Source organism: Lithobates pipiens, unplaced genomic scaffold, assembly GCF_037356315.1.
Source record: "Lithobates pipiens isolate NorthernLeopardFrog02 unplaced genomic scaffold, aLitPip1_a1.2 Scaffold_16, whole genome shotgun sequence".
NCBI classification, from domain to species: Eukaryota; Metazoa; Chordata; class Amphibia; order Anura; family Ranidae; genus Lithobates; species Lithobates pipiens.
This window is the reverse complement of record NW_027507748.1, coordinates 550,726,575-550,739,941: the sequence shown is the minus strand read 5'-3', so window position 1 is coordinate 550,739,941 and position 13,367 is coordinate 550,726,575. Positions and strand designations below refer to the sequence as shown.

At 42.2% G+C, this 13,367-nt stretch overlaps 1 protein-coding gene across 1 annotated transcript in view; it reads right to left on the bottom strand.

Moving 5' to 3' along the window:
• The window catches only part of GDF11 (growth differentiation factor 11), a 197,371-nt gene that overhangs the window by 51,083 nt on the left and 132,921 nt on the right, over positions 1 to 13,367 (bottom strand). The gene's annotated exons all lie outside the window — the stretch shown is intronic.

The following is a 13,367-nucleotide window of genomic DNA, read 5'->3' as shown; positions in this document are numbered from 1 at the left end:
TAAGAAAGATCTGTCTCTGTTTTGTAGGCATACAGTATATTGATTGCAATCTTCTAATAAAACTTGACTAAACTAAAAATACATTTAATAATTTGTTAATGATTACAGAGCTGCATTCATTTGTGTCTTCTATATCTGCTTACAGTTTAGCCTTAGGAAAAGTTCAATAGGTCTTAGTCCTTAGAATGTCTAATGCCCTGTACACACGGTCGGACTTTCCGATGGAAAAGGTCTGATCAGATTATGTTGTAGGAAAATCCAATTGTGTGTGGGCTCTATCTGACTTTTTCTGTCAGAAATTCAGATGGAAAAAGTTTGAGAGCTGGATCTAAAATTTTCCGACAACAAAATCCGATCATTTGTAGAGAATTGTGCCAAAGTGCCATGCATGCTCAGATTAAATTACTAGACCAAAGCTATTGGCTGCTAGCCTCTACGCAGTTCCATCGTACGTAACAAATGTCACCTTGTTACGAACGATCGGATTTTCCGACAACTTTGTCTGACTGTGTGTATGCAACAAAAGTTTCGGACAAAATCCGTCGGAAAACATCCAACGGATTTAGTGGTTGGAAAGTCTGACCGTGTGTATACAGGGCATTAGACCTGGATCGTTTGAACAGTCAATCCAACATTGCTAGACTTTATTGAAGCTATCAGTTAAGGCATTTTGGGATCAGATATGCTCTTTGTAAATATGCATTAGAAGGTTCCTTAAATGTTGGTAGTTCCCTTTGCTTATTGTGGAGCAGCAGAAAAGCCATCTAAAGATGGGTAAATCTATTGCTAAGTTACTTCCAAAAGCCATCCCAATGCTTAGTTTTCTGTCTAACGTCTGTTCATACCAAAGTATATGATGGAGATTAGTGATGGACGAACGTTTCGCCCGGCGGTCGTTTCGCGGCGAATTTCCGACATTCGCGGTCCGCACGTTCGAACGCCTTTTTCCGTCGTTCGCCGCGGCGGACTTACGTGTTTAATGTATACAAGAACTTTAACCTTTGGTGACACGTTTATCATGTGATACAGGACAGCCAATTGAGACATGACAGCACATGGACACTTGGACATTCCCCCTAACCTATAAATACACCCGATCCGGTGGCCATTTTACATTCTTTCTTCTGTTACGATAGGGACAGGTTCCTGTGTGGAGTAGGGAGAGATAAACCACTAGCTATTTGGTACACAAAAGTTCTTTTCAGGACTGGTATAGGTGTTAGGTGTTGATAGGTTTGCTGTGCTGCTGATTCTTGCAGCAGCCTGAGTGTCTTTTGTTAGTTTAGAGAAAGGGAAAGGACGGTGTATGCTACAGGGACAGCCAGATTAGTCTTTCATCATCATCATCATCATCATCATCATTAGCTGTTACTATCAAGGTCCACAAAAGAGCTGTTCCAGTAACCACTAATCGTTCTCTTTTTTTGCCAATTTGTATAGGGACAGGAAGGAAGCAGTGTTGTCAGGCAGTGAGGGTAATTTTAAAGACTTGCTGTTATTATTAGTTCCACAAAGGTTCTTTTCAGGACTGGTATCAGTGGTACAGTAATAGGCTTGTACATGTATAATATTCTTTCTTCCAAATATAGAAAGGATATTATACTTGACTGCTGCCCTTCTGCTGCAGTCTGCTAAACATTCACAACTCACTTGTTCCACAAAAGTTCTTATAAGGACTGGTAACTTGGTATAGGGTGCTACGGTACATAGGCTTGAGTGCGGTACAGTCTGCTGTTCTGTAAGGACCGCTATCGGTCCACAATAGATAGGGTTGACGTGCACCACTGCTGACCGCTGCCCTATACTGCAGCAGTCCTTCAGCGGTATAGGGACTGACGTACAGTCTGCTAATCACTAACACACAACCTGCTTGTTCCACAAAAGTTCTTATAAGGACTGGTAACTTGGTATAGGGTGCTACGGTACATAGGCTTGAGTGCGGTACAGTCTGCTGTTCTGTAAGGACCGCTATCGGTCCACAATAGATAGGGTTGACGTGCACCACTGCTGACCGCTGCCCTATACTGCAGCAGTCCTTCAGCGGTATAGGGACTGACGTACAGTCTGCTAAACACTAATACACAACCTGCTTGGTCCACAAAAGTTCTTATAAGGACTGGTAACTTGGTATAGGGTGCTACGGTACATAGGCTTGAGTGCGGTACAGTCTGCTGTTCTGTAAGGACCGCTATCGGTCCACAATAGATAGGGTTGACGTGCACCACTGCTGACCGCTGCCCTATACTGCAGCAGTCCTTCAGCAGTATAGGGACTGACGTACAGTCTGCTAATCACTAACACACAACCTGCTTGTTCCACAAAAGTTCTTATAAGGACTGGTAACTTGGTATAGGGTGCTACGGTACATAGGCTTGAGTGCGGTACAGTCTGCTGTTCTGTAAGGACCGCTATCGGTCCACAATAGATAGGGTTGACGTGCACCACTGCTGACCGCTGCCCTATACTGCAGCAGTCCTTCAGCGGTATAGGGACTGACGTACAGTCTGCTAAACACTAATACACAACCTGCTTGGTCCACAAAAGTTCTTATAAGGACTGGTAACTTGGTATAGGGTGCTACGGTACATAGGCTTGAGTGCGGTACAGTCTGCTGTTCTGTAAGGACCGCTATCGGTCCACAATAGATAGGGTTGACGTGCACCACTGCTGACCGCTGCCCTATACTGCAGCAGTCCTTCAGCGGTATAGGGACTGACGTACAGTCTGCTAAACACTAATACACAACCTGCTTGGTCCACAAAAGTTCTTATAAGGACTGGTAACTTGGTATAGGGTGCTACGGTACATAGGCTTGAGTGCGGTACAGTCTGCTGTTCTGTAAGGACCGCTATAGGTCCACAATAGATAGGGTTGACGTGCACCACTGCTGACCGCTGCCCTATACTGCAGCAGTCCTTCAGCGGTATAGGGACTGACGTACAGTCTGCTCACTTCCTTGACCCAAAAAAGCACACCGTACTATATGCCCCTACCCTCCTCTTTGAAGAGGTTGAGCGGTGTCATATTTCTACTGGGGCTGCTTATGATATCCCTGTGCTGTGCTGACTTCCTCCTGGGGGTTCTTATTATGAAGGGATCACACTATCCCTGTGCTGTGCTGACTTCCTCCTGGGGGTTCTTATTATGAGGGGATCACACCATCCCTGTGCTGTGCTGACTTCCTCCTGGGGCTGCTTACGGTGCTGCTGTCAGTGCTGTATGTCACGGTGCTGCTGTCAGCGCTGTATGTCACGGTGCTGCTGTCAGCGCTGTATGTCACGGTGCTGCTGTCAGCGCTGTATGTCACGGTGCTGCTGTCAGCGCTGTATGTCACGGTGCTGCTGTCAGCGCTGTATGTCACGGTGCTGCTGTCAGCGCTGTATGTCACGGTGCTGCTGTCAGCGCTGTATGTCACGGTGCTGCTGTCAGTGCTCTGTATTACGGTGCTGCTGTCAGATGCCTCTATCACGGTGCATGTGTCATTCCGGTATGTCACGCTGCTGGTGATCATCTCCTGCACCCTCTTCTTTGCCTACCCTGGTCCCTGACCTTCCCTCTCCTCCATTGCCTTCATTAGCTCCATAGTCCTGAATTGTTAGAACAATTTCCCAAATAAAATAAAAATGCTTGTAGTTATCGATCCCAAATTCACCTCATACATGTATTATGTCATTGTCCAGATGGTGGGACTACGTTTTACCCCCTAATAATTACCACGTGGCCGCAAATTCGACATGAAGGTTTGCAAAGTTCGCCTCCCATTGAAGTCAATGGGGCCCGCGGCGAACGTTCGGTTTCGCGAACGTTTGGGTCCGTTCGCATTTCGCTTTCGCGAAACGTCCCGTCGGAAGTTCGTCCATCACTAATGGAGATATTATTTTTTTTTCTATTGGATGTATTATGAAATAAGACTCTAATAAGATTTTAATGGTATACATTTTTAAGAACCAGGGCTCCCGTGGAGAGTTTGGGGGATGATTACTTCATAATGAATTATTCATTAAGATTGTTTGCCTTTGTGCAGAAGGTTGCCTATTTTATGTAGATGTCAGGACTTACTGGTGCGCTGCTTGATGTCTTCACCTGTTGTCCCTTCTGTCCTTCCTGAATCCCACTGCCTTTTGGCATTGGTGTTTGCTCCCAAGTCTTTAGAACACTGTTATTGGGGAATGGCCTCCTGTTAGGGTCTGATAGCTCAGTGCTTCTGATTCTGGCACTACTTGAATGGTAGATTCTAAAAGTGAAGCGTGCTGTATTTAGGCACAATGTTGGCAGTACTGGTGATGGGGAAACAATAGTGGGGGAAGGAACAGACCTCCTAGTCTATTTTGAAATTACATAGTCTTTAGTGAAATGTTAAGCTTTCTGTTGAGCCATAATAAACATAAACTCATGTATGGCCTATTGAACAGTTTTAAGATGTAGCAGAGGGATGTAAATAGGCAATATTCTGAAAGAATGTAGAATTTTCTGTGTCTAGTTTCCACTTTTACAGACTGGGTTTGGCCAATCCTTGAAAGGGAAGGAGAATCCTATTGCTGAAAATTCTGAATCAACTTATAAATTAAGCATTTTTAATACTTTTATAAAGTTTAGAGAAATCATTGGTAAGTTTTATACTCAAATATGAGATATGGTAAGTCTGTAGTTGAAGAGGATACCCAACTACAAGGATGGGCTTCAGATACATGTACGTATCATTTAGAATTAAAGAAGATCTCTTACTTGAAGTTAGAAATGCTTGCTAAATCCCCCAAGGGATCCCGGGCACATAGTTCTTGTGTCTGTTAAAACTGGTCCTGTGGTTTGGAAATAAAATGCAGTTATTTATACTGTGAGTACTGACTGTAACTCCACCCCAGGCCTATAGGGAGGTACATGCAGCACTGGAGCCACAGCCCCCTTTCCATTTTGCAGCCCTGTTTGCCATGCATCCGTGTGGCTCTCCTGCTCCATTTGTACATATAAAAGGCTGAGCCCACAACTTCCCACAGCCCCAACTCCATTCTGCAGACAATGCCTTTGACTACCATATGCCTGCAACATGTGAAATCATATTTTAAGCAGAGGCTGCCAAATGCCTTTTCTATGCCAGGGGAGTAACACATCAGAGGTTGATTATGACATTTGAAATAAGTTATGATGTTAAAGTGATACTATAGGTTCTATTTTTATTTTTTTAAAATAACAAACATGTCATACTTCCACTGTGTAGCTTGTTTTGCACAGAGTGGCCCCGAATGGCGTTTTCTGGGGTCCCCGGCGGGTCTCCTAGCTCCTCCCTGTCTCAGATAACCCCCTCTGGGAAGCACTCTCCTAGGGGGGTTACCTTGTGGGTGCTCTCCCGAGTCCTGCATTCGGCGTCCATAACCGCCCCCCCCCCCCCCCCGGTGCCCATGTCATTGGATTTGATTGACAGTAGTGTGAGCCATCGGCTGCTCTGCTATCAATCTATCCAATGAAGAGCCAAGAACTCTGGCAAAGATCCAGCACATTTACGACGCAGGACTTTCCAGGGCTTAGGTAAGTAAAACAGGGGGTGAGTTGGGGGGGGGCGGTAATCGTCAGATGTTTTTCCACCTTAATGCATAGGATGCATTAAGGTGAAAAAACAAGAACCTTTACAACCCCTTTAAAACCCTTATGCATACTGTTGTTGGATTCTTACCACAAAGAAACTAATATTAGTATTATTATTATTATACAGGATTTATATAGTGCCAACAGTTTGCCAGCACTTTACAACATGAATATATTATAATGCGAGAATAAAATAGGAGTGAAGCACAGTTTTTGAAGATTATTGAGTCTTTTTTGCGTTTTTGAAAGAACTGTAACCACTGAATATTAATATTTTAAAAACCTGATTCTGCCTACTAAAGGCTCATTTAGACATGCAAACAGTACGTTTTTGAAGTGTTTTTCATGCGTTTTCGTCAAGTTAAAAGACACTTGCCAGAAATGCGCTCTGGGTTGGTTTTTAATGTATGGATTTTTGTATTATAATCTTGGCTAGTAAAGCTTTCGAAATGCATCTCAAACTCACTTTAAATGCCATAGGGGCATATGTAATGCATTTGCAGCATGTATACAATGACATCAATTGAAGCATTTAAAGAGATAAATGCATTTTTTTCCTAAAGCATATAAATAGACACTTTGTTGATTGCTTTCCATTTCAATTTTTGATTGTTGTGTGAGTGCCAGCTGGAAGTATTCACCCCTGTATTTGTATTGGTGACCACTCTCAATGAGACAGAACATGAGCGAAAATTCGAAAATTGTAGAGTTGGTAACAGAGTAAGAGGCGATAAAAAGTTCTTTAACTGGACACCTGTTCCTGTGATAACTTTCTAAGATGGGAATTCCATTGACTTTGGAGAGATTGGGCCTTTAGAACAGGAAATGAAGGGCACATTTTCTGCTGGACATAGACAGAAAAAAAGCATTGGGCTTTACATAGTTACAGTTACATGGTTGGCTGTCATATCAGCAATGATTTAGCAGTTCAATTAAGGTAAAGTGTACTAAGATAAATATTGATTATACAATTTTCTTTGTTCACTTTGCTTTAGATTTACCTCCAATTTTGTAGTGCAGGGGCCTTCCTGATTGCGTACAAGTTGAAAGTGTTTAGGTTTGACCTCATATTATATGCTTTTGAGAAATCTAAAGGAAAATTGTACAAGAAAATTGTATATAAGCCTAGATGTCTGGCTTTAATGCTTTGGGAGTCAATGACCTGGAAAAAATGTACAGATTAGAAGGTCTGAGTCAGAACTTGAGATACAAGATTAAGGTAAGAGATTCCACCATAGACACAAACGAGGTGGATGGAAGAATCTCCCCACTGGGACACTGTATTCGCATAGTGGGACACGTGGCTGCAGCCACTGATCAAAAAAAGTTTTCCAAGCACATCACTTCAACATAAATCGATCAAACAATTTAGTTGATCCCTGCTTAAGTGGCCCAATTATGATCAGAGTATGGCCACCTTAAGAAAGTAATGAAGTCGTTGGATTGGCATAACAGCCAGGTAGCTTGCAAGTAAGTACTGATCATTCTCTCAGTACATTTTTTTTAAATTTCCCAGGTAGAATTTAAAGTAACACTAAAGATTCAGTTTTTTTAAGATAAAATAATAAACACATTATACTTAAATGCAGTATTTGCAATGGTTTTGCACACAGCAGCCCAAATTCTCCTCAAATTTAGAGGGACATCCTCTGCTATGGCTTTGGAAGGCAGAACTCATCGAAGGTTTTACAGCTATTAAAGGTCAGTGATTCGGGAGATTTCCAGTGTAAAACAATTGTTTTCCTGGCATACTACAATAGTATACCAAGTAATGTTCTAGTTGCCCTTCTTGGGGCCAAGGATTCCTCAAGACCCAACAAGCAGAATGCAACATCTTGGGGAACTAATATTCCATGGCGATTGAATACTCTCTGGTTAGATCTGTTTCCCAAAGAAGATCTTGTGCCTTCTTCCATTGAAGCATTTCTTTCCCTTAACATGGGTTCTACTTCACTACGGGTGGTATGAGATGCCCTTGAGGCTTACCTTCAAGACTTATTCATTCAAAAAGTCAGTGAAGAATGGAGAGGGAGAGATCGATACCCAGGCTCTATTTTGTCCATTTTTAAAACCTATTATCAGGACTTATTTGCCTCTAGGGTTGACTATACCTCAGCTGAGTTGACCACTTATCTGGCCACCATTAATTTGCCAGCTGTCTCATTGATGGATTGAGAAAATGCTCAATTTACTTTACAGAAAATGGAAATGGTAGTAGCTAGTTTTCCTAACTATAAAAATCCCGGGGGTCGATTATCTCCCTATAGAAATCTATAAAAAATATAATGAACTGCTGCTCCCAGCTCTTTATAATACATTTAACAAGGCCTACTCTGTGGGTCGACTCCCAGACTCTATGTGCGAGGCTGCCATAGGTTATACTTAAAGAGGGATTCCACCTACAAAAAAAATATTAAAAGCCAGCAACTATAAATACTACAGCTGCTGACTTTTAATAAATGGACACTCACCTGTCCCGGGTTCCAGCAATGCCGGCAGCCGAGGCCGATCGATCGCTCGGCTCTCGGCTGCTGCCGCCACCATTCTAGGTGAGGGAATCAGGAAGTGAAGCGAATCGGCTTCACTTCCCGGTTCCCTACTGCGCATTCGTGAGTCGCGCAGCGCAATAGGAATTGTCCGCGCTGTCTCTGAGACCCGTGTGTGTCCCAGCAGACAGCGAGGCAGGACAGGAAATGGCATAGACTCCCACGGGAGTCTATGCCCGGAAGTGGGTGTAAATACCTGTCTTTGACAGGTATCTCGACCCCCCTCCCCCCTGAAAGGTGCCAATTGTGACACCCGAGGGGGGGAGGGTTCCGATCAGCGGAAGTTCCACTTTAGGGTGGAACCCGCTTTAAGAAAGTTAGAGACCCTTTATATCCCGAGTCTTATAGACCTATCTCTCAATTATCTAAAGACCTTAAAATACTTGCCAAAATGCTTGCTAATAGATTAAATAAAGTTATTCTGCATATTATCCACCCCTACCAGGCTGGCAACAGCAGTGAACATCAGGCGTGCCTATTTAAACATGCAGGTTTTTTGGCACTAGATGCCAACAAGGCTTTCGATAGCATTGAGTGGCCATATTTGTGGGCCACTCTTGAAAAATATATTCTTGGCCACACCTTTTGGCAATGGATACGCCTGCTGTACACTGCTATGTCCCCTGCTTTCTGCCATTGCTATAGAGCCTCTGGCTTGTCTTTTACAGACTTCTCTTGATGTTACTGGGCTGGTGAGAGGTGCACCAGAAGAAAAAATAGTACTATACGCAGATAATGTGCTTCTGTTCCTAACGGATATTTGTTCATCTCTGCCAGCAGCAATGAAATATGTTAATGAATTTGGTAAATTTTCCAGGCTTGGTATAAATTGGGAGAAATCTATGTTACTGCAACTAGACTCTCTCCCTGACTCTTTGCCGCCTACATTGTCCCCTATTAAGGTAGCGTCTTCTATAAAGTACTTGGATATAACTGTGTCAGCCTTTCCTCAGGCGTTCATCACAGATAATGTTTATCCATTATTGTCTAGATTTCAAATCCAAAATCAATTATATGAAACTGGCTCTCTTAAAACCTATGAGCAGCTGAGGGTAGAGATCCCTCTACATCCAACATGGCTCTATCAGTTTCTTAAATTGCATCATACATTACGTGCCCAATTCCCTTCAGACAAAGTGGTCTTTTCTCCAACCCCTACTCTGGATAGAATAGTATAAGCGAAGTTAAGGGACGTATTTTTTATTATTATTATTATAATACACAATTTATATAGCGACAACAGTTTACGCAGCGCTTTACAATGTATAGGGGGGACAACACAATTACACTACAATACAAAAGGTACAGGAGGGCCCTGCTCGTAGAGCTTACATTCTAAAGGGAGGGGGTGATGGTACAAAAGGTAATAGCTGCAGAGAATGATTTGATGGGGGCATTTCTGTTACATATACAGTATTGCTAAATAGATTTTTATTGAATTTTTCTATTCATTCCAGGGATGGATAGGAACAGGATATTGACCCTATTTCTGAGGAAGTAATTCTCAGGTCTCACCCTTCTGTCTCTCTTTCTCTATCGCATTGATTACCTCAGATTTTTATTCTTCATAGGGTATATAGAACCCCCAAATTTTTACACAATATAGTCTTGAGATTCAATCCAAATTGTACTAGGTGTGGTAATACAGGTACTCTTATACATCTTCTATGGTGGTGCCCCAAACTTCAGAGATACTGGGCAGGGGTGGTTGGTACACTTAATGGGCTTCTGGATGTAAACATTTCTGTTGAACCACTTACATGCCTATTGGGTATCTCAACTCTTCTTTTTATACCCCCTCTATGTCAGGTACTATTCTGCGGGCTCTGTTTGTGGCCCGCAGACAAATTGCTCTTAAACTGACCTCCCCACACCCTCCTACTCTATCTAATTGAATTTTTGACCTTAAAGAGGAAGTAAACCCTGATGAGTTTACTTCCTCTTTTTTTCCCTGCAAAGGTAAAGCATAATGGACTACTATGCATCGCATTAGTAGCCCATTATGTGTCACTTACCTGACACAGGAGCCAGCGAAGTCGCGCTGTCCCCTGTAGTCCGCCGCATCCATCTTGCTTGTGGCGTCTCGCAGCTCCGCCGCTGTCATTCGGCGAAGCCGCGATGACGTCACTCCCGCGCATGCGCACGGGAGTCGACAAATGCGGCAGCTCCATTTTTGGAACTGCCGCGTTCAGTGCGCCTGCGCGCCGCTGTCTACGGCGCATGCGCCGTAGACAGCGGTGTCTGTGTTCAGGCAAATATCTCCTAAACCGTATAGGTTTAGGAGATATTGCTTGGACCTACAGGTAAGCCTTAATCTAGGCTTACCTGTAGGTCAAAGTGGTTTGTAAGGGTTTACAACCACTTTAATAGGCTTATCTCTTTTGAAAGATATACATATTCTCAGGGAAATGCAATGAAGAAGTTTGATGCTATTTGGTCACAATGGCTTAAGTTGATGTCCCCAATATTGGAATAGGCCAACTTGTACCTTTATGATTGTTGCTTATATGTATATTTTATCTTCTTAAGGGTTTATGAGAGAATTTTAAGAAGGAGGAAAGGGAATTTTTTGTTATTGTTTTTCTCCTCATTTAGGTGCTCTAGATGTCTTGTGTGATATGTCTTATATGTTCTGTTTCTATTTTTAAAAAATGTAATAAAACCTGAATAAAAAAAAAACACCTTGGGGTACTCAAGTAACAGTTATGTAAAATACAGATTGGAGAACCTGGGACCAGTACACCTTTATGACAGAGCATGTTTAAAAAATGTTTATGAAATCTGAATGTAACCTGGGACATCTCCAACATGTGCTAGAATGGTCAGCAGAGAATTTACCAAGCATAACTGGTGTAATGTAATATATATGAACAAATTTCAATTGCACAAGTCTATATCTGGCCAAAAATAAGTGACCAAAAATAATCCCATATATCGCCCCAGTCATTATTTTCTAGTACAGGGTCCACATTTCTTTACATTTGTCTAGGCTGAGTGAGCCTTAGGTAGTAACCTCATCTCACATAACAGATTCTATTCTGGTTGATGATAGACAGAGTGAGACTAGATCAAACCGGGAGGTGCAAGCATGGCATAATAGAATATATTGGAAGAGGTACCAATTAAGGAGGGCATATTTAAGATTCATTTAATCAAATGAAGGGATCTTGGCATCAAAAAACAAATCCCTCAAAACCTTCACTCCTTGATCAAACTGGCGGGTCTGGGAGTTGAAAGAAGTGGTGAAGATTCAGATTGTTCACGACCTGTGGCGACCTGGTCAATGACATCCATCAGCCTCCATGGCCATGGTTTGTTGACATTTAGCAGCCAGCCAGGGAGCTGTCATTTGTGACGGGATCACAAGATTAGCAGGTCATTGTTGGACAATGTGATTGATGTTGGGTTTACATCATGGGACTTTTTTTTTAATGAGATTTAAGTGTTTTATTTACTTTTGTTTGTGAACAAAGGATACTATGTAATACATATTCATTCACATAAGGAGAGTAGATATCTGGTATCTTATTTTAAAGGGGTCTTCCATACTCCAATAATTCCCACTGGGGACCCCCAAATTCACTGGGTCAAGGATATAGAGATGGGGCCTTTGTCCTTACAACATGGAAATAAAGTGTGTTGCAAGGGGGGCCTTGGCAAACAGCATTTGGGTCCCCCACAAAACCTGTACAATACCTTTATTATGGTCTGGTGTGAATTATGGATTTTGAGAGGGACTTAAAAAAAGTTATGGTTCTCTTTTAGAATCAAAACAAACCTTATCCTGAATATAATCAAACAATTATTTGGCACAGGCCCCTGCCCACACCCCCCCCCCCCCTCCAAAAAAAATGTCATACCCTTATCATTGCACACAGCCTAACAGGCCAGTAAAGGAAAGGTTTGTGTGAACCCCCTCACTAAACTATATCAGGACACTTGTCATCAACATTGAGAGGGTATGCACCAGGTTAATGAGAACAAGGGCCTCATCCGCACATTCCTGGCCTGGTGGATATGGGGGAGAATTATTGAAATCTGGAATCTGGCCAATTTGATATAAGTGGACCCACAGACATCGTCCATAGTACCTTTTTTACTAATTTATGAAAATAATTAAAAAAGTAAATACACGCATTGATGAATCAAATAAAAATAAAAATAAAAAAAATTGCCTCCCATTGTATATTCAATATCAATCACATTGTTCAGCGATGCAAATCCATTGTCAATCACCATGGGAGACCTCCTGACATCCTGCGGACACAACAATCGTCTCCGCTGCTACTCCTGCTACAAATGACCACTCCCTGGCCAGCTGCTGAGTGTCAGCAAACTGTTCAGTAATGTTGGCTTCCATCATTGACCATATATGGTCATGACCAAACTGAGCATATGATAACTTAAAGCAAGTGTAAGTGCAGAGATGGTCAGCAGATCCAGAAATATGAGCACCTGAAGTTATATTCAAACCTTAAAACAAAACCTTAAAGTGTTACTAACTTCACAACAGTAAAACAATTTTGTATATGCAATAAAGAATGCTTGTTATACTCACTGTGGAACCTAAGGGGTTAATCCTGCACACTGTGTAAAAAGGCTGTTTGATCCTGTCTTCTCTGACCCCCCCCCCCCTTCTTTTACTGTCCCCAATCCATCTGCTGATAGAATAGAGCCTTGCACTCTACACATACTCAGTTTGGTGTGCATTGCTAGAGTTTTTTTTATTTTTGGGAGGGTGCATGTGATCTGCACAGGGTCAATCAGCACTGTCCAAACAGCAAGCCAGGGGTCAAGCAGTCTCATAGGAGAGTCAGAGGAGAATGGAAACTCCTCCTACAAGTTTTAACCAGTGCTCGGCCGGACAGTGATAGAAGTCATAATACTGCTATATACTGCTGATGAGAAAAGGTATTTAGCAGTTTATATTTAATAAAATAATTGCATTTCCATGTTCTGTGTACTGTGGGAGACCAGTTTTAGTGAATGACGGCTCCTGGGTTTTAATAACACTTTAGCTAACAAAACTGCCCATTAAATTAAGGAATTATTATAGATGTAAGGGTATTTATATAATGTGTTTTCTCTCTGTATCTGACTGCTTTACTTAGCATTAATAACACTGAATCATTAACTGATAAGAACATTCCAGAATTAATTGTTTTAGGGCCATGGCTTTTAGGTCATTTTTGATGCTGCCTTCTTTTCTTTTCTCTACATCTTAGGCCCCATTCACAGCTG